General features: G+C 37.3%; 1 protein-coding gene and 1 pseudogene across 3 annotated transcripts in view; both read right to left on the bottom strand.

Annotated features, from left to right (window-relative positions):
- Positions 1 to 23,788, bottom strand: part of GSK3B (glycogen synthase kinase 3 beta) — a 199,592-nt gene that overhangs the window by 162,285 nt on the left and 13,519 nt on the right. The gene's annotated exons all lie outside the window — the stretch shown is intronic.
- Positions 15,247 to 16,053, bottom strand: LOC309805903 (nuclear cap-binding protein subunit 2-like; annotated as a pseudogene). Its single transcript has one exon. The product of its transcript is annotated as a nuclear cap-binding protein subunit 2-like (transcript).

The following is a 23,788-nucleotide window of genomic DNA, read 5'->3' as shown; positions in this document are numbered from 1 at the left end:
ATCTAGAATATCAGTAGATTTCTTAGGAAAATAACATCTGTGCTAGATTTTGAGAGACATATAAATGTACCAGAAAGAGAAAAGAGAACATTTCAGGCACATACCAGAGAGACTAAGACGCCTTCTGAATGAGAAAATAAGCCAAGAGAGGTAAGCAAGGGCCTTATGCATGATAAGAGTCTCAAACTTTATTCAACAGGGAATGAATAGTAAATAAAAGATTCATGCAATGGAATATATGGTCAGACCTCTGAATATTCACCTGGAGTGGTAGACACGGTAAAGACAGAAAATCCAAGGGTAGGCAAATCTTTTCTGTAAAGGGTCTGACAGTAAGTATTTTAGGCTTTGCAGGCCATGTGGTCTCTGTTACAACTATACAACTCTGCCACTGTAGCATAAAACCAACCATAGATGATGAACACCTAAAAATAATGAGCAAAGCTGTATTCCCATAAAACGTGATTCTACAAAAACTGCTGACAGCTGGCCATAACTGGTCTTTGGGCTACAGTTTGTGAACCTCTTTCTAGGCAAAAAGTGATCAGGTCCTAAACTACAGTGAGGTCTATAGAAATGAAAAGGAAGAGATTCCAGAGATATTTAAGGGGTGGAGTGGACTTGAAGACTAGTCATTCTAGAGGTAGAGAATTAGGTACTCATATAAAGAAGAAACAACTCTGACTCCTGGGAACAAACCCAGGGATCTCCATGGATAATGGTGCCATTTACCAAGAGAGAGAATAGAAGGAAGAGTAATACTAAGGTTTCATTTCATTTAAGGAAGGAGAGGGTAAGGAGAGAAAAGGATTTCAATTTTAACATGTTCAGTTTAAAGTAGTTGTGAAACATCCAGGTGGTAAGTCCAGCAGGTCTGGAATTCTGATGATAACTGGGTTAGAAATCTCAATTTGGCCACAGAAGTAGCTAAGATCACCCAGGGAGAAGCAAGGTGGAAAGAGTAAGAACAAAGGGCTGAGGTCAATATACAAACATTACGGGGAGGGCCCTCTCCCTCCCTTCCTGCAAAGGAAGCACCCTGCAGGAAAGACTCAGAGGAAACAACCTGAGAAACGGAAAAGCAGTTCCAGTGGAGTGCAGTGCTAATGTTCACTGCAGCTAAATTAAACTACAGGATACAATCTCTGTGATGAGGAAGAAATAAGTGGGCCAAATACTGAAGAGGTCTAATAGGATTCTGGATACTCTGGGCAGAAAGAACAAAACCGGATGCATAGAGGATAAAAACAAATGACAGCCCAGAATAAGTAAATCCATAGGGACAGAAAGCATACTGGTGGTTGCCAGGGGTTTATAGGAAGACTTGAGTAGGTGATTGCTAATGGACACAGATTTTTCTTTCAAGGTGATAAAAATGTTTTGGAACTTGATAAAGGTGGTGGCTACATACTGTGAATGTAAACGCATGTACACTTTATAAAGTGTTTGATTTTTTTGTTGTGTCAATTTTATCTCAAAAAAAAAAAATGACAGGGAGAAAGTCACTGGGCAAGCCAGAGAACAGAACTCTGGGAAATAAAACTGAATAGACTATGAGAAAGCAGATTATTAAAAAAGCCTTCAAAGAAAGGCAGGAAAATTAATCAGATTAAAATAGGCAACAGAGGACAATTTTAAACATCTCTTCCAGTTTTCTTAACTAAATAGGACATAACTCAACTGTTTAGTTAGGGAACCCAATTTGCATTATGTAGGAAAGCGTAACTGTGAAGGAAATAAGATAAAAGCTGTTTGTAGGTATAGCACAGCTACTCAGGGGAGTAGGTATGAGCTTTACCACTAATAAAGGTTTAAAAGTATATGATTGGGTAATTGAAAAAAATCACTATACTAAATGTGGGAGTTTTTTTTTTTAACTGGAGTATATAGTCCATTAAATGTGGGAGACTGACTGTAAAAGTTCCCCCCATTTTTCAGGTCTCCCTATATTTACACACTTCACAGTGTGACTCTGTAGTCTTTCCCCACCTCTTGAATTTGAATTGGACTGATGACATGCTTTGGCCAATAGAAGGCAGTAAAAATGACAGTTTGCCAGTTTTAAGCCTAAGCCTCAAGAACTCCTGCATGCTTCCATCTCTCTCTCTTGAAAATATGCTCTGCCACAGTGGAACAAGCCTAAGTCAGCCTGCAGGATATCTAAAGACATGCGGCCCAGTCACCCTGGTACCCCAGCTGACATGCAGCCAACCAGAAAATCATGAGTGAGACCACGCTAGACAAGTTAGTCTTAGACAATCTATTGACTAAATCCATGAGAAATATGAGCAAACCCATGTAAGATACGTAAGCCTGGCCCAGATCAGCAGAACTACCCAGCTGATCCAAAGACTCATAGGCAATAACAAACGGTGGTTGTTTTAAACCATGTTTCCAGTGGTTTGTTATATGTCAATAGCTAACACACACTAATGATACCAGTAATGACAGGTAAAGGCCATTAAATCTGGTGCAAAAGCTAGCTTTATGTCATCAAATACTCACTTGTTCAGTGTGGTTTAGGTTCTATAGATATACAACCTATATCTTAAAGAGAAAAAGAAAACCTATCTATTAAATTTGTACAATTACTTTGTGATTAGGAATCTGAAAAACAATCTACTAAGCCACCACTACCTTTTTTTCTAAAATTTTAGCAACTTAAAACCATTAATAACATAAATGTAATTTTTGATAACATGACATTTCTTTGTAAAAACAACTATCACATAATGGCCACTGACTGTATTTAGAGGGGAGGTATTTATATGGTTAACTAAAATTGGAATTTTTAGGGTTTTTTTCCTTTTGCTTAAGTAAGGGAATTCTCCAGGAGTTTCTAAATTTTCCAGAAATACTGTATCACGAGAGCAACTTTTTAATACAAGACAATTAAATCTTACTTTGACAAGTCAAAAATACTAAACCTTATTAATCCAATACCTCCCACAAATGGTACAATAGTTTTCTCAACTGGCAAGCACCTAACATATTTCAACAGAGGACAGAGATCTCATCCTCCCTTCAGTGAAAAGCTAGCACTGCTTTAATAGTCAGGTCACTGACCTAACACTGCCAATGCCAACAAGCTCTACCTACTGCTGAGAGGGTGATTTTGTAGCAAGGCAAGAACCAAGGCACTCGTGTTTCATTTGGTATGATTGTAGATACGGAGAAACTTGCATACAGGAAGTACTTTTTTTTAAAAAAAAGCAATGAAACCTTCAATATTTTCTTAAATCATTCTGAATTTAACATGGTCTTTTTACTAAGCCAGTTATCAATAAAAGTAAAACCTGTTTTTATGGCATTTAAAACAAGTGAAAATTCCCGTGTGGGTTTAGCAGCTTTATAAATTTTCAACTCCATTAACACATCCAGAGAAATTCTCAGAAGGAAACAATTTAGTTTACTATTTTTAAACATATTAAATGCTCCTCTCCTTTATAAAGGGGGTCTGTGGGTGTTACAGAAGTTCAATGGTGACGCTTACATATGTACTTGTACATTCACAAAAGCTACAAAACAGGATTTTCCATCCATTAGTGTTTTACTATACCAAAAAAGGCATAGATTCTCAACAGAACTCTAAATTGTTTAAAAGAATAGTACAACTTATTTGATAGAAGGATGAAAAGAATGACTAAATTGACGGTTATCAAATACTAGATAACTTCATTCTCTGTCTTTTTTAGGAGCTCAAGTCTCTCATAAAAAAAGGTGAATATAGGCTTTCTCAGACCAAGGTACAGACTCTAACTTCCTGCCCTCCAAGTACTGCCCTGGGTTAAATTACAGGTTACCCAGTGGTTTTGATACTAAGCCTGCAATATTCATGAGCCTCACCAGGTTACATTAATTTCCTGTCCTAAAATAGCAGTCTACAGCAACCCCTGTTCTCCTACACACACACACACACACACACACACACACTCTCTCTCTCTCTCTCTCTCTCTCTCTCTCTCTCTCTCTCTCTCTCTCTCTCTGTCTCTCTCTCTCTCAACTAAAATACCCCATAACATAATTCTAGGTCATTTTTACCCCTCTCTCATTTTAAAATACTTTTTGTATTCGATTCAAAAATAAAGGGATTACAGAACCAATTTAGAGGTATACAGCATTTCAAATGCCTCTAAGAAAAACCTGCCCTCAACAGGTATAACAACCAACCAACCTATCTCAGGAAATAAATCTCCTTCTTTATATATGCTGCAAATTCTCACTGCCCTCCCAGACACATAAAATCTACACTATGCTCTATTTTAATCTAGTCCCTTTTCAAATACAGTAACACCTCTCTAATCAAGAAAACATCCAGGAACATCAAGCCTAGAAAATCAAAACCCTGGAGACAGTAACAGCTAACAACTGTTAATCTACCTGCTCTGTACCAAGCGTGTTTTTAATGGGTTACATCATTTATCCTCCATAATGGTCCTGTGAGGTAAGTACTATTATCATCATTTTAAAAATAAAGAAAGTCAAGTTTTGAAAGTTTTTCAAGTTCAGAGTTAGTAAGTGTTGGAGTTGGCATTCTAAAGCAATCTAACCATGAGCTCTACATCCTTTAAGTGAAACAGCAGCAGAAAACCATAGACAGATACAAAGATAGATAGATCACAGACTAAGCTTTATGGAAGCAGCCATCCCCCAGATCTTCCTTACCATTTACTTAATTAATTAATATCAGTAATCTCATTCAGAGCACAATTCTAACAACTCATTGATAGATTTCCCCGTTCAGTTACTTAGGCAGTACATTTGTAGGAACAGATGGTATTACTGCTACCATCAACCACATTAATGAGCTGGAGGGACACATACACGTGCAAGGAAAAGATGAAACTGACCATCAAAAAGCTACATGATTATATTAAATAGCCCATTTTAGAATGGGGCTCTTCAGTAGAACAACAGTAGAGTAACTCCTATTTGTGACAACTGAAATATCATAAAAAGGTATCAAAAACCATAGTCAGTATTATCTAAAATATACATTTTAGAAAAATTTTTATTAAGAGAGCAAACAAAAAGTTTGAAATCATTTCTCTAGAAAGTCCAAGATGACTTTTTCCCCAACTCTTAGTTCAATCTCTTATTCTCTCCTCTCTTCTTCCTTAGAACATAAACACTCTCAAATCCCTATGTTTTTGTCCACTTCTAATTCACACTCCCCTAGCTTCATAGGCAAGCTTCTCAAAGAGTAGCCAATACTATCTTCCACTTCTTCACCTTTAACCTCTTTGCTATAACTTCTGTACCCAGCCCCCCAGTTAAGCTGTTTTTGCTTTAGTCAACAATGCCTCCTTATTCTTAAATCTAATGAACCATTTTCAGGCTTATTTGTCTTTTTAAGCTGGATTTAACATTTCAAATCCCTTTCTCCACTACCCTCATCCTTCTTTAAATTCTGGTCAGTTGCATTCTATACCACCACTCTTCCATTTTCCCCTCTTCTGACTACTTTTTGCTGGATTTATCTTCCTCTGCCTGTCTCTCAAATGTTGGAGGGTCCCTATCCTTTTTCTCTTCCCCTGCTAAGAATTCTCAAAGGATGATCTTAATCTTCATTCAACCACTTATGCTACACTGCTAACTCTCTAGCCCACACTCTCTCCTAACAGCTTTCCAATGCCTCCTACACATCTCCACCTGAATATTTCCAGGCCCATCAAACTCAACATGGCCACAACTGATCTCATCTTGGAAAGCAAAAGAACAGAGCCTTGGAAAGTGTAGGTGTGCAGGGAGTTTTATTTTGTTAGGAGCAGAATATATTCCCTATTTTAGCAAACTTCATTATCCACCCTGTCTTTCAAGCCAAATAGCTGGGAGTCATTCTTGACTCCTACCTTCTCTTGACCTAGACAGCCAAACAAATCATCAAATAATAAAGAAAGATTACACAACTTTAATTTTTTCAAGACCACTCCCTACTCTTCACTCCCTCATCATTTTTCAACAATAGCTTGCTTAGGCTCTCCCATAATATTCATAATTGCTTACAGCTATAATAATACTTATCACATAACATGTTTATTATTTCTTCATTAACCTGCAAAATTAGTGACAAGGGAAATGAAGTCTTGTTCTTTTTATCCAAAAAAGAACAAGGAACACACAAAAAGTAATAAACATAAGACTGGTGAGCAAGGGATCCCAAGAAGCTAAGCAGCACATCAAAAGATGTACAATTTATTAAGAGTGGAGCAGGAATTTACGTATAGTTCAACTTGCTAGCATTTTTCAATACTGAAGTAACCTCCATCACAGGACAGCAATAACAGCATGTCTGCAGCACTCTGCATATTCACAGTGACAAAATATTCTTTTCTCATTTATGCTTCTATGCACGTTTTAGATTTCCTACAGTGATTATACATCACTTTCATAATTGGTGAGCAAACTATTTTTCAGAGCAATATGGCACAACCATCAACAGAAATAAAAAATCTTTAAGTTTTAGGACAACATATGGGAAACTGTAAGTTGGAGTTGAGGGAATGCATCAGGAACCTAAGAGAATATACCAAAATAGAGATACAACATTAAGCAAAGATTGCTAAGACTAGGGCTTTCAATCAACAGTTAAGCTCAGGCAGTAACAACTGAGCAAGGTGGAAAGGTTTATAGCTTCATTCTAGGCAGTCAGTCAATGATTTACAAGAAAATGGGACTTTCAAAAGATGTTGGCTAGGGCTTCCCTGGTGGCGCAGTGGTTGAGAATATGCCTGCTAATGCAGGAGACACGGGTTCGAGGCCTGGTCTGGGAAGATCCCACATGCCGCGGAGCAACTAGGCCCGTGAGCCACAACTACTGAGCTTGCACGTCTGGAGCCTGTGCTCCGCAACAACAGAGGCTGCGATAGTGAGAGGCCCGCGCACTGCAATGAAGAGTGGCCCCCGCTTGCCACAATTAGAGAAAGCCCTTGCACAGAAACGAAGACCCAACACAGTCAAAAATAAATAAATTTATAAAAAAAAAAAAAAAAAAAAAAAAAAAAGATGTTGGCTAGGGCTTCCCTGGTGGCGCAGTGGTTGAGAGTCTGCCTGCCGATGCAGGGGACACGGGTTCGTGTCCCAGTCCGGGAAGATCCCACATGCCGTGAAGCGGCTAGGCCCGTGAGCCATGGCCACTGAGCCTGTGCGTCCAGAGCCTGTGCTCCACAATGGGAGAGGCCACAACAGTGAGAGGCCTGCGTACAGCAAAAAAAAAAAAAAAAAAAAGATGTTGGCTAATGAGTGGTGGGAGGGTAGTAATCAAATTCATTCCAGATTTAAATTCGGTCATAAAAATACAAAAAGAAAATATAATTGAATATTTAGGTCAGCAGTTCTCAAAGTGTAGTCTAGATCTCTGGATTCTTTCAGGAGGTCCATGAGGCCAAAACTATTTTCATAACAATAATATTTCACATAACATAACAATGCCTTTTCACTCTCATTCTCTTAGCAAAGAGATTTGCAAAAATGTTAAATTTCTCAATATTTTTATTTGGGAAAATATTATTTTTATTAAAAATGTTGTTAGGGACTTCGCTAGTGGTGCAGTGGTTAAGAATCCGCCTGCCAATGCAGGGGACACAGGTTCGAGCCCTGGTCCAGGAAGATCCCACATGCCACGGAGCAACTAAGCCCGTGTGCCACAACTACTGAGCCCATGCACCACAACTACTGAAGCCTGCATGCCTAGAGCCTGTGCTCTGCAACAAGAGAAGCCACCGCAATGTGAAGCCCGTGCATCGCAATGAAGAGTAGCCCCTGCTCGCCGCAACTAGAGAAAGCCCATGCGCAGCAACGAAGACCCAACACAGCCAAAAATAAATAAATTTATTTTAAAAAAAACTTTATGACATAGGCTGCCCTCTCCAAACCTCAGTTCTTTCCTTTGCAAAATTTAAATAAATAACTTGCCCCAAAACCATGAAAGTCTCAAATCACAAAACTATTAGATGGCAGAGACCAGATTTAACTCCAGGTCTCAGAAACTCTGGAATCCAAACTATCAATATATTACATTAAATATCACCCGTATACCAAAAGGTTAACAGTGGATCAACAGGACTATGGTTCTCCCCATCCCAGCTACCTTTCTTCTTTTCTCTTCTCCCTAATCTTGTATTTCTTGCCATAATGAATATATTTTATTTTTTATTAAGAAAAAAAGAGAATTTTTATTTTGAAATACTCTGGCTCAAAATTTGAAGAACAGCTTACAAATTCAGTACATCTTGTTATTTAACATTACCTACGTGCCCCCAACCCTGCTAAAAAAAGAAAACCAGATTCCTCTGGGGAAGTGTTACAAAAAGTTTATGGACTTCAGCATCAATAGGCTTGGTTTAAAATCCACGACTTATAAGCTATGAACCGTAAGCAAATGACTTAAGCTCTCTGAAACTCACTTTTCTTATTTGTAAAATACTGACAATAACTCCTATCTCTCAGGGTTGTTATAAGGACTACGTTAAAAGAATAAAACAGGTAAAAAGTACAAGACAATAAATGTTAATACCTTCAAAAAGACATATACATTCATACAAACTCTAGCTCAATAGCAAATTGATATTAAAATTATGCTGTGATCATACATCTCAATACTAGTTAGTGGCTCATTTTCTATTTCAATTTAAATTAAATCAAAACCAAAAATACCCAAGAAAATAAATTCTCCTGCTTTTGGGAAATCCCACATCTAGGAGAAGCACCTGTGAAACAAACATTTTTACTATCTCCTCTTTACTGAATCTGTCCCACTGACTTGTATGCTCAGTAGTCTAGCAGAGTGCCTAGCATATAGTTGGCTTTAAGTGCTGGATGAATAAATGTGGAGACCTTGGAACATCTTACACTCTATAATAATGAAACTCATTATCACTCAAGTCTAAAAGCCTTCACACAAAGCTGTGGTGCTAATTAACATTCAACAACAGTTTTGATTTCAAAAAAGCAATCATGGCAGCAGTTTCATCAAACTCATTTCCTCACAACTTGTTATTTCCAAAGAAATATAACTAAAAACACAAAATCCCTGGGATGAATCTCAAAGTCAGAGAAAGAGCAAGAAAGCTCTTAAACCTTAGTCCAGCTCCCTCACAAGGACCAAAAAGGCCAGACTCTCACAGCAAGCTAAAAGGTTTTTCCCCTACTCATCTTATTAGTCTTTTTGGTATTCACTTAGCAAAAGTTAATAAACAATATCATAAAAGTTAAATTAATAAAGAATAATCCCTGTTCTGGAATTATTCAGAAATAAATTCAGAAATTTCAACTTGTCAGTAAATTTAATTCTATTACTAGACTGACAATCAAACACCACAATACAAAACAACTATGGAATCCTAAACTGTAAACACTTAGAATTTCACCTCCATCAACTAAATAAAACATCCAATCATTCCACAAATACTGAGTACCCTCTATTCATTGTTCAAAAAATATTTACTGAAATCCTATTATCCAGGCATTGCTTTGCACTCTGGAAATACACAAGGCACTAAAGAAACAAAAATCTGCCCACTCTCTGTAACTTTCATTTTAAACAGGGGAGGAGGGAAGAGCAGACACAAACAAAATAAATTATATATAACAAGGTGATAAATGCTTTTTAAAAAAAAGTGCAGAGGAGGGGAATGGAAAGTGCAGAACTGGGGAGCAGCTACAATTTTTTTTTTTTTTTTTTTTTTTTGCAGTACACAGGCCTCTCACTGTTGTGGCCTCTCCCGTTGCGGAGCACATGCTCCGGACGCGCAGGCTCAGCGGCCATGGCTCACGGGCCCAGCCGCTCCGCGGCATGTGGGATCTTCCCGGACCGGGGCACGAACCCGTGTCCCCTGAATCAGCAGGTGGAGTCTCAACCACTGCGCCACCAGGGAAGCCCTACAATTTTTAAAATAAGGGGCAAAGAAGGCCTGACTGAGAAAAACATTTTAACAAGGTGTTAAAGATGAAGCTAAGTAAAACTAGCACAAGTTCTAGTCCTACATAGATCAGATTCATAAGCAGCAACCTGGTGAACTAATTTTCTTAATTCCTGAAAAGGGTAGGAACAAGACTGAAACTATAAGACTCAGAAGGTTTGAAAGAAACCAATTCTAAAGGAGGAGAAAAAATAATTATAAGAATTACTGGACTTCCCTGGTGGCACAGTGGTTAAGAATCAGCCTGCCAATGCAGGGGACACGGGTTCTAGCCCTGGTCCTGGAAGATCCCACATGCCGTGGAGCAACTAAGCCCGCGAGCCACAACTACTGAGCCTGCGCTCTAGAGCCCGCAAGCCACAACTACTGAGCCCGCGTGCCACAACTACTGAAGCCCACGAGCCTAGAGCCCATGCTCTGCAACAAGAGAAGCCACCGCCATAAGAAGCCCACGCATCGCAATGAAGAGCAGCCCCTGCTCGCCGCCCGCCGCAACTAGAGAAAGCCCGCGTGGAACAACAAAGACCAAACGCAGCCAAAGTTAATTAATTAAACAAATAATAAAATGAAAGATATAGTGAAATGAAATTTTTTAAAAAAGAATTATTAAATTCCTACTGGAAAAGAGAAAATACCTGACTATAATACCATGAAAATATAGCAAGCAAAAATATAGCAAGTCCCTTTCTATTTCCTTCCTTCCTTCTTTCTCCCCTTCCCCCTTCTTTCTTTCTTTCATTTATTTATGATAAAGCTTCACTGCCAGCAACCACAAAACTAACATCTAAAAGACTTCGTCATTTTGCCATTGTCAGGCTTCAAACTTTATATGCTTCAGTTAACTTTCTCCTCTTTCCATTTCTAATCCATAGAAAACACCATCAAATTAACAGAAATCAAAGACTACACTTCATTTTAATCCCTATTTAATGTGTTCACCAAAAGTTAGTTACTAATGGATTTCTATTTTAAAGGTACTTAGAGAATTTACTGTTCAGGAATCCTGAAGCAAACCCTTTTGCAAAATCAAAGAACATTTAAAAAAATAACAGGTTTCTTGTTAGACAATATATGTTCACTGTAGAAAAACTCAGAAAGAGTAACATATTTGAACAACAGGATTATAACTGTATTGTAAGTACAATAAAGGGTTATAAGCATAAGTATAAATATTTGGAGAATATTCTCAGTTTTCTCTATTTTGTTGCAGTTAATGCAATCACACTGCACATACTCTTTTGCAATGTGCTGTTTTCACTCATTCTTATCATGAACTTATTTCTGGGCTTCCCTGGTGGCGCAGTGATTGAGAGTCCGCCTGCCAATGCAGGGGGACACGGGTTCGTGCCCGGTCCGGGAAGATCCCATATGCCGCGGAGCGGCTAGGCCCATGAGCCATGGCCGCTGAGCCTGTGCATCCGGAGCCTGTGCTCCGCAACGGGAGAGGCCACAACAGTGAGAGGCCTGCGTACAGCACAAAAAAAAAAAAAAAAAGAAAAGAAACCATGAACTTATTTCTATGTTAAATATTCTTATACATCATCATTTTTAATCCTACTGTATAAATACTACAGGATTGTAGAAAGGATTAAATAAATATATGGCATGGATGAAGCACTATTTAAGTAGTATTACTGTTATTAATCCCAGGATTAAATTTTTCATAAACATTCATGTAAAACTAGATTTATGAGCATAGCCTTAATTTTTTTCCTTAAATTCCCAGAATTAGAACTTCTGAAACTCTCCAAACTGCCCTCCAAAAAGAATACATAAATTTACTTTCCTTCTGCAACACAACTCCCAAAACTCTTGTCACCAACTAAATATGATCTTTCTAATCTTTGCCAATTTCACTGGGGAGGAAGGGGTACAATTTTGCCTCATTCTATTTTTGTATTTCACCAATTATACTAAATTGAACACTTTTTTCACATGTTAACTATTTTTATTTCTCATTATGTGAATTGCTTATCAAAATATTTTAAAGTGAATGACTCTAATATTCATCATCAGAATACTCATAGATTTGTTTAAAGCACGTTAATGTACACTGCCATTCTACATAAACATTTACTTATGTTATACACTTTAAGAAAGGGAGTTATACAAGTTTGTTCCAATATAATCCTCAACTTAGTATCTTCCACTAATATTTTAAAAACAGAACACTAGTACCAAAGTCTGGGGGGGTGAGAAGGGTTCAAATTAAAGTCTTTAAAACCACCTAATTATGTAATATATAGTATCTCCATTAATACATTCATTTAAAAGAATGAAGCAGATACTTAAGTATTGACAAGAAAACTTTCCATGATATATTAACAAATGAAAAAAGGACACAGAACATGATCCATTTATAATTTATGGTGAAAATAAAACAAATACAGAGTAAGAATAGGGAATCAGTCGCTGTCCTAGGTGCTAGGGACCCAGTGATAAACAAGATAGGCAGTTTTTTTCCTGTTTTTATGGAGCTCACTGGTGGTTAACAGGTATATTGACTTTATTTAGATTTCCTTTTAGTGTTAAGCCACAATAGAATACAATAAAATTTTTCTCAATTTCTTTCCAAATGTAAGTTTGAGTCTAAGAAGAAAGTAAAGAGGGATATAGCTACACACACTACTTTCTGGATTTTAGAGCAGAAATTACAATACAGAAAATTTAGTAAGTTATATACACACACACAAAAAAAATATTATTGACTAGTGTTAACGAAAGAGAAGAAAAAAGTCTCAAAATCATTTTTAAGTCTTAGTTATACTCACGAATCTTTTTCATTATCCAAATTTAAAGCTCAACTGATAATATTACATTGAAGAAATCAAGTTACAGAATATTCATGATATGATCCCCACTTTGTTTAAAAACTATTTGTAGTATATTAAATGCTATACACTTGTAGAAAAATATCTTGAACTAACTTACTAGTAATACTTTCTGGAGATAGGAATAAAGGGAAACTGAGCATATGGGAATCAGAGACAACTTTACAAATTTTATTGCATACACTTCTATACTGTTTGAGTATTTGTGGTAAAATAATATCTTTATTATATAAATAAGAAAATACTTTGAAGTTTCAGTGCCAGAAGAACCAGGAACTTGGTCCCATCAAAATTTCTCTATGGGGCTTCCCTGGTGGTGTAGTGGTTGGGAGTCCGCCTGCCGACGCAGGGGACACGGGTTCGTGCCCCGGTCCGGGAAGATCCCACATGCCGCAGAGCGGCTGGGCCTGTGAGCCATGGCCACTGAGCCTGCGCGTCCGGAGCCTGTGCTCCGCAACGGGAGAGGCCACAACAGTGAGAGGCCCGCGTACAGAAAAAAAAAAAAAAAAAAAATTCTCTTTGTAATACATTAATGTAATCGATATGGAACTCCTTGAATTAAAAAATCAGAGTGTTCGGCAGGTTTAAAAAGCAGTAAGGAAGAGCTCCCTATATTCTGAGTGATTTCCAGGATTTCTGCTAAGTAGAAGAAAATACAAGGTGCTAAATAAAGTGTAAGTTTTATCTAAGAAAGAAAGAGAAATATGACTAAGTTTATATACATTTTTTGTAAACAACGAAAAACTAATAAAAATGGTCACTTATAGGGGAAGGAAAGGATAAAGGCTAGATTTTTCTGACTACATATTGTAGTTTTGGTTCTGGAACGAAGAATATGTTTTACATAATTATAAAAGTAATCAAAAGTAAATCAAAATGAAAACAGATTATTCCCAAAAACTGACAGCAAAATGAATAAACCAAACTATATATCAAATGGGTGGCTTAGAGAGCAATCATTTCAAATGATTTTAAAACAGTAGTTTGACTATAAGTCCCTAGTAGAATTTGTAAGAATTCTTTTTTTTTTTTTAAGTTGGTCCAATTTTATTGAAATCTGTTACAGAAGACAGTTCAAATAGGAACCACTGTCTGTGGTTTTAAGGCCTCTAGAAATCTGAGTTACATTTTACTACAAAATATAAAATACATTAATTCAAACTACAGCGTAAAAAGATTTTAATAATGAATTGTACGTCCTCATTAAATTAGATATTTGCAAATGCTTTCCTAAATACTTACAACTAATTTAGAGATATCTTTTAAAGTTCAAATAGCCAGTTTAAATTTGAGAAAACATACTTACTGTAACATGCAAGATGTTCACATTGAGATACTTCAGCCCCAGCTTCACAAACTACTGGAAATTAGGAGATACTCTGTTGCTAGATGAAAAAATATCACTTACGTCAGGGAAAATTATACTAGACTACCAGTTTAAAATGAGCAATAGTTCACATAATATTAGAGAAATTCTCTCTTCCCTTACAAATACAAAATAAATCCTCCAGACTCCCTTCTCTGTAGAGACCACCAGCTCACTACCCAGGCTCTGAAACTCAGCACAGTTAAGGAAAAAACAAGACAGACTTCAGTATGAGAATGAGCCAAAACATTTCCCGAGGGAAGCATTTCTGATTTTGTTTTTGTTAAGCATTCTCTTGATCTTTAAGCTCATTTAAAAAAAAAAAAAAACCACTCAATTCCCAAGATCAGTTTGAAAATGAAAAAAATAGATCTGCTTGCTCTCACAGCAACCTTCATAATGTCAAGGCACTGGTTTAACTCACATCTCCTGATATTTCCTGCCCATTTCCTACTGACAGCGTCCCCCCTTGCCCTTACAGAAGTTGAGGTTCCCTGTAATACAGACCCTAGGTTTTTTTAACGTTAGCTAAAACACATATTTTGAAAAATGTGTTTAGTAAAAATACCCTTCAAGTCCTGACCTAATTTCCTGATACGTAAAGCACATAAGAGATGGTGTCCCCTGCGACTGTCTAAGGCTTACCAACTATTTAGGAAGTTCCCTTGACTCTTAAGTTTGCCTTTAGAGGTTAAAATTCAACACAGAAAAAAAATCAGTTATCAAACATCTATTCCTAATTTAGAGTAAAGCTATATTACATAGCAAAACTCCACTTACTAAACTTGATCTCATGCAAACTTAAAATTTTAAAAATAGTAATTCCAGGGCCCAAGGTAGACCATGAACCTACTTAGATACAAATATGGTAAACACTTAAAAAATTTTTTTCCAATCTTCCTAAAAGAAGTGTGTTTTGGCTGATAGATCAACATTATACGTCTGTTGCTAAGGAACACAATTTTTGACCTGGTAACTGAAATCATTCTGGTAATCTGACACACGACCAAGATGCTAAGACTATAGAATTAAAGGCATTCTTTTGGATTATGTCCTTTAATAATTTTTAAGTGGAAAACCATGAAGAGGCTTCCAGCTCAGTAGAGACATTGATTAAAGCTTGGTAAAAATGGGCAGGTTCGCAGACCTTGGGTAACGCAAGTCAAATTCAACAGGCCAAAGGAGTGAGTTTTTCATGATGGGGCTCTCACCACTCACTAGTTTTGGGCCAGTTTTCCATAGCCTCCTCTCCCAGAATCATAGTCCTGATGATACTCATCTCGTACCTAGCCCCCAGAACACCCACGGCCATACTGCCTGCCCTCCTTAAAGCCTGTGCCCCAGTCTGTGCTAATGATCCAGTCATCTGGACGAGTTCCATTTATGTACCGCATGGCATTTTCTGCATCTGGTCTTCAAGAGTATTCCACAAAGCAGAACCCTGTTTTCTTCATTTTTATCCAGGCCCATGATGATTTTCTTTATGTCACCACTTTTGCTGAAGAGTTCATAGATTTGTTCTTCAGTTGTGTAAGAGGAAAGATTTCCAACATACAATGTACAGCTTTTTTTCAGTAATTTTTCCTGTTCTTCATTGTCACCCATTCAGGAAACACTGTAGAAATCCTACAAGACAGTATCTTACTACTACCTAAATGAAGCTATAGGTTTTAGACTGCAGAGATAAACAACAGCAAAAGTTGAATCCGTTCACTGTTTGAATCTTGCAGGATGCTTGAAATTCATGATGGTTATGATGTGGAACTTTCTAAAGTAATGAGACCCAGAAGTGCTGGTCCCGGTACTGGCTCAGCTCGACGTAGGAATCGCTCACAGCACCTTCAGGAGGCCACCTGACAAAGTGCAGAGAAGTGCCCGAGGACTCCGCCACTGTGCGAATAACGAAGCCACCCCGGTGGTGGCGGAACTGGCAATTGTTTTCAGCAACCATTTTCTAAAATAAGCTCAAAATAATAATACTAATACACATATGTATATATAAGTAAGATGGCAAGTAATTCATTACTCTCCAAGACTTTCAGAGTAAAAGAAGAGCTATAAATATAAATCTTAAAAAAGTTAAAGGGAAAATCTTATAATCCTAAACCCTTAAACTGGAAACAAAATCAGACTTAGAAATATTAGTATGAACTCATGGTGTATTTTCTTTTCTTTTTTTTTTACTTTTTAAAATTTTTATTTATTTATTTTTTAAATTTTTATTGGAGTATAGCTGCTTTACAGTGTTGTGTTAGTGTATTTTCGCATTTAAATAATCATACAACAGACTAAGCAAAGTTGCAGAATATAAGATCAACACAAAAATCATTCACATTTTTATACACTAAGCAAATGAACACTCTGAAAAGAATATTAAGAAACAGTTCAGTTTACAACAGCATTAAAAATTTCAATTTAATAGCATAAAATACCACTTAGGAATAAATTTAACCAAGGAGGTACGACTTGAAAACTACAAAAGTTACTGAAAGAAATTAAAGAATACTTAAATAAATGGAAAGACATGCCATGTTCATAGATCAGAAGACTTAATATTAAAATGTCAATACTACCCAAAGCAATCTACAGAAGATTCTAAAATTCAAATGAAATTGAAAAGGATTCTGAATAGCCAAAATAATCTTCTTAATAAACTAAGTTAGGGCTTCCCTGGTGGCGCAGTGGTTGAGAGTCCGCCTGCCGATGCAGGGGACATGGGTTCGTGCCCGGGTCCGGGATGATCCCACATGCCGTGGAGCGGCTGGGCCCGTGAGCCACGGCCACTGAGCCTGCGCGTCCAGAGCCTGTGCTCCGCAACGGGAGAGGCCACAACAGTGAGAAGCCCACGTACCGCAAAAAAAAAAAAAAAACTAAGTTAGACTACCTAAACTTCCCAGTATCAAAACTTACCACAAAGCTAGAGTAATCAAGACAGTGTAGTACTGACATAAAGACAGAAATACAGATCAGTGGAACAGAACTGAGAGCCCACAAATAAACCCATGCATCTATATAGTCAACTGATAATCAACAAGGGTGCCAAGACACTTCAATGGGAAAAGAACAGGCTCTTCAACACATCGAACTTGGACAACTGGACCCTTACTTCACAACATATATAAAAATTAACTCAAAAATGGGTCAGGGACCTAAATGTAAGAAATAAAATATAAAATCCTTAGAAGAAAACACATGGGTAAATCTTCATGATTTTGGATTTGGGAATACTTTTTCAGATATGACGCCAGAAGCACGAGAAGGAAAGAAGCAGGTACATTCAACTTCATCAAAATTTAAAACTTCTGTGCATCTAAGTACACTGCCAAGAGAGTGAAAAGATTACCCATACAACGGCAGAATGTATTTTCAAATCATGTATCTGGTAAGGGTCTAGTATCCAGAATACATAAAGAAGCCTTACAACCCAACAACAAAAAGAAAAAATGGGAAAAGGAGTTGAATAGACATTTCTCCAAAGAAGATATACATATGGCCAACAAGTCCATCAAAAGATGCTCAACATCATTAGTCATTAGGGAAATGCAAATCAAAATCACAGTGAGATACCACTTCATACCAACTAGGATGGCCATTATCGAAACATGGAAAATAACAAGTATTGGAGAAGATGTGGAAAAATTAGAACCCTCATACACTGCTGGTGGAAATATAAAATGAGGCACCCACTGTGGAAAACTGGCAGTTCCTCAGTAAACACCCAAGAAAACTGACAAGTGTTCCAAAAAAATTTGTACACATTCACCACAGCACTATTCACAATAGCCAAAATCTGGAAACAACCCAAACATCCATCAACTGAATAAACAAAATGTGGTATATCCATACAATGGAATGTTATTCAGCCATAAGAAACAATGAAGTACTGATACATGCTACAACATGGATGAACCTTGAAAACACCTATGCTGAGTGAAAGAGGCCAGACACAAAGACCACATGTTGTCTGATTCTACTTATGAACCGTCCAGAACAAGCAAATCCATAGTCAGAAAGCAGATTAGTGCCAGGGTCTGGGGAGAGGTAAGAATGCAGAGTGACCACTTAATGAATACAGGGTTTCTTTTTGGAGTATGAAAAAGTTCAGGAACTAGATAGTGGTGATCAATAAACAATACTGTGAATGTACTTAATGTCACTGAATTGTACACTTTAAAATAGAAATGGTCAATTTTACACTGTTTATTTTACCACACACACAAAAAATCACACACATACACACACCACACCCCCTAGCTCTGTCCAATAAAAGGGCCTACAAACAACACAACCATAGCAACAAAGACTCAGATGATGGTCTTTAAATATAATCTTACACTAAAAGGAATCAAAACCCCTTAGAGAAATAACTGGTTCTAGATCCGAGACAGGTGATGTACAAGATGAGCCTGGAACATCTTTTCATACTGGAAAACAGGGTTACCAAAGATTATTGAGGTTTTCTCGAGGAATACAGGAGCCAACATGAAGGGGCTCCCACTAGCTAAAGATGAGACAATTTGAGAATTAAAAAGAATAACTACAATGGGTTATAACAAACATATCCAAAACCTGAGGTTCGTATTGATTCTTAAAGAAAACAAAACAAACAAACAAACAAACAAAAACCTCACTAGCCACCTCTATCAAATACTAGGAAAAGAATCAGGCATTTATTCTACTGTTCTGCAGAATAATCATACAATTGATTGAAGTAAAGAAGTTCTTTTTTATAGAAGAGCTCCAGCAAATAAAACAGAAGGAATAAAAAAATATCACCACCATCAGATAGCGTGATCTAGATCAGGGTTGGCAAACTTTTTCAGTGCCAATAAAGAGCTAAGTGGAAAGGGAAAGAGAGAAGAGAAGCAGAATAGGAGAAAGAATGAAACTGTGACTCATTCTTCTCTTCCTCCACCTTAGTTAGTGACAAGGTAGTGAGGTGCTGCTACTAGCTGTTCCTTTAAAAATGTCCTGACATGGACAAAGAGTATTTTATTTTATAAGAAAAGGTTTCCCATGAAAATCACTCTGCCTCAAGCTTCACTGTGAAAACTGGTGTTCTTAGAGCCCCCAAAGATCTTGGCTATTTTCAAAGCAGGAAATAAAAATTTAGGAAAAGAAAAAAAATTGGGGGGGTGGGGTGGGGAGGCTTTCTCCCCCACTTCCTCAGAACTGAAGAGGAATAAAAACTGAAGGAAGAAAAATACCATACTCTGCTTAACTCAATCCACAGTTAATAGTCTTATTAACTGGTTTTGAAAGGCTCTAAACATGTTTTCCAAATTTTCAGAGGGCACCTCAAACTATTTAACTCTACTGAGCAAGACTATAGACATCCAAGTTGGGGGAAAAAAATCTTCACATTCCATAGTAATCTGGTTTGCCCACCATAGTTAAACATTTAATAACTAATGGTCAAATACAAACCAAACTGTCACTGCATACAGACTAGCCTGAAAACAGCTTTCAGGAGAAAAATATACAGTATAAAAAGACTGACTATGGACTTCCCTGGTGGCGCAGTGGTTAAGAATCTGCCTGCCAATGCAAGAGACATGGGTTCGAGCCCTGGTCCAGGAAGATCCCACATGCCGCGGAGCAACTAAGCCCGTGTGCCACAGCTACTGAGCCTGTGCTCTAGAGCCCAAGAGCCACAACTACTGAAGCCCGGGCGCCTAGAGCCTGTGCTGCACAACAAGAGAAGCCATGACAATGAGAAGCCCACGCACCGCAACAAAAAGCAGCCCCCGCTCACTGCAACTAGAGAAAAGCCCGCATGCAACGAAGACCCAATGCAGCCAAAAATAAATTAAAAAATTTTTTTAAATATTGACTACACAGACATTAGATCTACTCAAAATACACATCTCACATTAAAAACAAACAAGAACCTTATGGGCACTAGGCCAACATCTGCTGATTACAAATAGTACTCACTGAAAAAGTGCCAGATGCCTTAACAGCAACTGTAACTTTCTTAATGCCCTATAAAATATACCCAAGATAGGACTTTCATTCTAGGCATACCTCGGAGATATTGCAGGTTCAGTTCCAGACCATCACAATAAAGTGAGTATCACAATAAAGTGAGCCACACAAGTTTTTTGGTTTCCCAGCACACATAAAACTTACGTTTACACTACACTGTAGTCTAAGTATGCAATAGCATTGTATCTACAAAAAAACAATGTATACACCTTAACTAAAAAATACTTTACTGCTAAAAATGCTAACCATCATCTGACAACACAGGGTTGCCACAAACCTTCAGTCTGTAAAAAATGTGGTATCTGCAAAGTGCAATAAAGCAAAGCACAGTAAGATGAGGTATGACTGTAATTTAGTAAGGCAAATGGTGATGATTTTTCCTCAAGTAAGTTTAAAAAAAGATTTGGAGGCTTTCCTTATGACCACCCTACACATGCCCATTAAGAAACAAAACAAAACAAAAAAACAGGACACAGAGAGGTAACAATCTACACCTAAGCCTTAATTACTTTTATTACTACTACTAACAACAGCAGCTAAGGTTACTCTGTGCCAGACACCTTACATGCATAATTACCTCCTTTAAGCATCACAATCACCCAGAAAAGTAGGTATTATTATCACCACGTCCAGATGAGGAAAATGAAGCTATAAAAAGTTTGTAACTTGTCTAAGCCCACTATACCTGATCAAAGAGGGGGTTCTGGCCTTATAATGTCAAAAATGGACATAAAGCTATACATAACTAAACATACTATCAAATCTCACTCTAAAAGCACTTTAATTTACACAGTATTCTCTGAAACCTTCCCCTCTGGAGCGTGGAGTTCATCCATGCAAAGCAAAGGACACAGGCCATGTGTCAGGTAAGTAAATTTATCCTTTCCTTCTTCCCTAAGTAGGGCAGCTTAGTCTCTTTCCTAGTATTACTGCTAAATTGCTGTTTCTAAAGTGTAAAACCCAAATGGGCAGTTCATTACAATTATATAATAGCACAGTAAAGTCAAAAGAGCAAAGATTTAGGAATCAGAGAGATTAGGGATCCATTCCCAGTTGTGCCCTGTTGCTAGTTTTGTGTTCTTTATCCTCCAGAAGGGCCTCGGCACCTTGTCTGTAAAATGGAGATATCACCTAGGTCCTGTACAGTAATGCTCTTTAAACGTTGGTTCCCCTCCCTTCTCTTCTAAAATAAACGCAAGACCCAAATACCTAAGGCAAGGACTCCAAAGTGTGATCCAACAAACACCAACCCTTAGAGGGATCCTATAAGCAGCATTTCCTAAACTTCTTTAGCCACAGAATATTTATTACAGCATAACATTGCTTAAAGTAACTAGTGTAGGAAATGCTGACCAAAGGATTTTACATAGGTTAAAAAACAAAATGACACTTTGCTTCAGATGATAGCTCTTTTGGCTCTCAGTGTTCATTTTTATCCACTATCTAGTTCCTGCCTGCATTCTGGATAGCTGAGCTGGCAAGTAAGTGCCTTGTGGATATATGAATACTCCATTTATAAACTATTATACATTAAAACCCAGATGTCCTCTTATAAGTGTGGTCTGAAAAATCTAACAGGGCTTGTTACTGCAATGTTAACAGAAAACAGTATTTTTCCACTAGCCTTCCAGTTACAGAGTAGAAGAGACAGGGAATAAAAAGTTCACATATCAGTTTTCATTTACCAGAACTGTAGGACATAAACTAAATTACTACAAACATAATGTGTATCTGGCCTCACCTGTAGAGAAAAAGGCAGTACAGAGAATGGGAGCCAATTATACTGCATCTGAATTTTGTATCATCACAGGATTTTATTATAATCTGACACTTAAAACACTTATCAACTAAGAAAAGTTCCTCAGAAGCATAGAAAATTTACTCCAAGTCATGAAAACTATATATCAATTAATTAATATTTAACTACCCTCAAAAGCTACAAAAATACTTAGAAAAACATGATTACGAACTGATGTATTAAAATTTGGTCTCTATGCTCAAGAGTCACTGCTTTAAATTTCTGATTTATTTTTCAACATTCAACATTTATTAAGCATCAACTAGATAAAGAGGATCTTAATGTGCAACAAAAATGCAAAGCAACAACAAAAATTATTGAGGGACTTCCTAGGTGGCCCAGTGGTTAAGACTCCACCCTCCCAATGCAGGGGGCCTGGGTTCAATCCCTGGTCAGGGAACTAGATCCCACATGCCGCAACTATGACCCGATGCAGCCAAATAAATAAGTTAATTAATTAATTTTTTTAAATTATTGAGACAAGTGACCTCAGGAAACAATAAGGATGGAAGCAGGTGAGTGAAGTCTAACGCTTGCCTTGAGTCAAGCTATGATGTGTCAAACTCAAAATCGGTGTCTTCAAGTTACCAGAGGTAGCAAGGCTCCATTTTTGCACATCATTCACATTCTCTTAGGACAGTAAAGTAGTTGAGAAAAGAGCTCTAGATTAAATTGCCTTGGTTGGAATCCAAGCTCTGCCATCTGCTGGTTCTGAAACCTTGGCAAAAGTTACCTAACCTCTCTAAGCCTCAATTTCCTCAATGATAATGGGATCTGGCTCGTAACTGACTTTGCAATATGGATTTCAACTATATTTGTTACACATCTCTTATAGCCACTATTTCATAGATAATTTTAAAGCAAGGTATTTGCTCTTAGTATTTTTACTTCAAAAGGATAAAACAATTTAACTTTACTTGTATATGGCTGACAATTTACTTTCTTCTTGGTAAGCAACATTAATAAAAAGTAAAAGTTCCAAAGCCCTACCCTAAGAAACCTTAGTTCAACCAACTTCCCAGAATCTTCCTATTTTCTTTCCAAATTATAAAGGTCACATAGTGCAGCAGTTAAAAGAACAAATTCAAAGTATGGCTACAAAATTTGCTGGCTGTGTAAGGCCCTCTAAGCCTCAGTTTCCTCATTTGTAAATTGTATTTGCCTTACCAGATTGTGGTAAAGATTAAATAAGATAGAAATAAATTGCTTAGTATAGTGCAATGACATACTAAGTACTGAAAAACCTTTTGTCTTTTATTTAAAGTCTGGTGGCCTGAGTTCAACATGCTGGGCCTATTCCCTACTAGTTGTTAGAACCTGAATATATCAATTAAAATATTTTTAACTCCATTATCCATTAAATGGGGAGAATATTGCCTCAAAGCATTATGAAAGTTATATGAAATATCAGTCCTTGGCACACAGTAAACACTCAAACAGTAGCTACATCTGAATTATTTTAGTTCTAAGATATGGGCTACCATCATAGCATCTAGGGAAACTCAATGCTCATCATAATAACCACAGTCTTTTTTCTAATTAACTTTTTCCCCAACCCTCACTCCTATGGTCAACAGCAGCATTTCTTACCTCTTCCCTAAACTTTACAAAGTACATAGGGTTTCCCAGGTATATATAAGAAAAAAAAATATGTTGTTGTTGTTAATTGGGACATAAAGTAAAGCTACATTTTTAAACAATGTCTTACTCTTAAATTAATAATGATAGTTGACAAGCTGTACAATTTATATTGATGCCGTATACAAGACAGTGGAGTCAGAGGATCTTCTGCCTCTGGCGATCTTTCTTTTCTAAGGACCCCAGGAACTGGCCCACCTGCTCCTACTTTAGAAGTCATGACACACAAATCCTTTGTTTCTTACTA

Source organism: Mesoplodon mirus (genome assembly GCF_964341445.2).
Source record: "Mesoplodon mirus genome assembly, chromosome: 6".
Classification (NCBI taxonomy): domain Eukaryota; kingdom Metazoa; phylum Chordata; class Mammalia; order Artiodactyla; family Ziphiidae; genus Mesoplodon; species Mesoplodon mirus.
This window is presented reverse-complemented; position numbering and strand designations above follow the sequence as displayed.